The 2,657-nt window shown below is 34.6% G+C and overlaps 1 pseudogene across 1 annotated transcript; it reads left to right on the forward strand.

Annotated features, from left to right (window-relative positions):
- Positions 1–284: 284 nt before the first annotated feature.
- On the forward strand, positions 285–2,005 carry LOC116556713 (annotated as a pseudogene). Its single transcript, XR_004271127.1, has one exon. The product of XR_004271127.1 is annotated as a cysteine and histidine-rich domain-containing protein 1 pseudogene (transcript).
- Positions 2,006–2,657: the final 652 nt, after the last annotated feature.

Genomic DNA, 2,657 nt, shown 5'->3' on the forward strand with positions numbered 1-2,657 from the left:
AAGCACAGAGAATTTTTAGGGCAGTGGAACTGCAGGCATACCTCATTTTGTTGCAGTTCACTTTATGTGATTTGCAGTATTGCATTTTTTACAAATTGAAGGTTTTTCTAACAACATGCTCACTTTGTGTCTCTGTGTCACATTTTGGGAATTCTTACAATATTTCAGACTTTTCCATTATTATTATATCTGCTTTGGTGATCTGTGATCAGTGACCTTTGTTATTACTGTTGTAATGATTTTTGGAGCAGCAAACCACCCCCATGTAAGACAGCAAACTTGCATCAAACTGGCGCTAGCGACACAGGAGTGGCTAACGCATCCTCTTGCCGTTCCCGGTGTTTGGGCCTTGCTTGTGATGGTGAGAAAAGAAAATGGCCTTGCTGTGCTACAACCTGGGCTGTGGTCAATGCTTTGATCCTGAGACCAATTCCAATGATGCTTACACATGCCACCCAGGTGTTCTAGTCTTTCACCACGCATTAAAGGGTTGGTCTTGCTGTAAGAGAACAACGGCTTTTTCTGATGTCTTTAGCATTGTTGTATGTACAAAAGGTAGACATAATAGTGAGAAGCCACCTGAGCCAGTCAAACCTAAAGTCAAGACTACTAAGAAGAAGAAACTATCTGAATTGAAACCCAAATTTCAGGAACACATTATTCAAGCCCCTAGGCCAGTAGAAGCAATGAAAAGGCCAAGCCCAGATGAAGCAATGACAAATTTGGAATTAAAAATATCTGCCTCCCTAAAACAAGCACTTGATAAACTTAAACTGTCATCAGGGAATGAAGAAGATAAGAAAGAAGAAGACAATGATGAAATTAAGATAGGGACCTCATGTAAGAATGGAGGGTATTCAAAGACATATCAGGGTCTAGAGATTCTAGAAGAAGTCTGTGTATATCATTCTGGAGTACCTATTTTCCATGAGGGGATGAAATACTGGAGATGTTGTAGAAGAAAAACTTCTAATTTGAATACATTCATAGCCCAAGAGGGCTGTACAACACGGAAACCCATGTGGACTAAAAAGGATGCTGGGGAAAAAGTTATTCCATGTAGACATGACTGGCATCAGACTGGAAGTGAAGTTATCATTTCAGTAGATGCTAAAAATTCACTTCCAGAACTTAGTTGAGTAGAAGCAAATAGCACTGTTAAATGTACACATTGTATTTGAGATTTTGGAGAGAAGGAATTTGATCAGAATGTGAAATTGTGGGGTGTGATTGATGTAAAGCAAAGTTATGTAACTATGACTGCAACAAAGATTGAGATCATTGTGAGAAAAGCTGAAACAATGCGGTGGGCAAGCCTTGAACTGCATGCAGTGAAAAAGCAGGAAAAACAAAAAGACTACACAACAGATTGACTGGGAGATGAGAAGAAGGCTATAACGTATTTCAGAATTCTTAATACTGTGTGAAGTGGCAGCTTGCTGCTGTCATCTTTTGTTGTTGTATTACTGAATATGGCATTTCAGGGTTAACATTAGGTTCTTAAAAGCCAAAGTCAATTTGTCTTTTTGTGTCTCTCATCTTTCTTTTGTGTTATGTAAGATTGATTATTCATTTCTTCTTTCTGGTAGGAACCATAGTTGTGTCCTGTACTTGAAGAGGCTGGAAAATAGCCCATAACTGTAATTATAGTATTTCTTTGTATTTCTCTGTTAAGCAGAGAAATATTAAGGAACATGTTTTTACATGTTTCTATTATTCCATAATTAGTAAAGCAAGATGAAATGTCAAATTTTAATCTGTTTTTTTCATGGATTTGTGTCCTTACAGTACTTGAAAATATTTAAGGAAGAGATGAAGCTCTGCAGGTTTTTCTATGTGGGCTGATTACTTTTTTAAGGAGGATTAATTCTGAGGTAGTGCAGTAAGTAGAGGGGAATATATGAACAGTTTAACAAATTAGAATTTGTTTACAATTACTTAAATTTTAAAATTACGTCAAAATGTACATTACTTGCCAAGCAGTATGATGTAAGAGTATAGGAAACTTAAATAAGAATACAGAGGTATCAATCTGGTTAAAATTCACCATTTATAACACTAAGCAATAATCCTAAAAACTTCTTTCCTGAATAGTTAAATGTGTTTGTCTGGTGTTATGACAAAACTGTTAACTAATTTAGAGACTAAACCCTCTTAAAACCTTTAATTAATTAAACTTGGAAAGAAATTATATATATCTTGCCTCCCTGATGGAAAACTATATAAAACTATAGACTTAAATTGTTTGTGGAAATACATTAGGATATCAGAAAACTAAATATATGGACTTGCTTTATGACTATTACATGTTAAATAAAATAGCTTAATTCTTTTGAGTTTTTTTAAGTAATTCATGAAGACCTTCACAATTTTAGTGATATAATGTTGATTATATATTGTACTTTACTTCTATTAAATATAGTCAACACAGAATTAGATTGGATAGGTTTTAAGGCAGTGCAGAGCTCAGGAAGAAAAATTATGAAATATTATGAAGGCCAGAATGGAAGAACTTAGAAAGTTTGGGAATAAATTAAACTTACATAGATTTAAAATGAAAATAAAAGGGGTTTATTTCCCAAGCCCTTTGAGTCTTTTCTTTTCCTTGGTATTTATGGGATTCTTACCAAGAAAAATTTGCAAAAGTACTATTTTCA

The sequence above is a fragment of the Sapajus apella genome, unplaced genomic scaffold (genome assembly GCF_009761245.1).
Source record: "Sapajus apella isolate SASKATOON/1434 unplaced genomic scaffold, GSC_monkey_1.0 scaffold17, whole genome shotgun sequence".
Classification (NCBI taxonomy): Eukaryota; Metazoa; Chordata; class Mammalia; order Primates; family Cebidae; genus Sapajus; species Sapajus apella.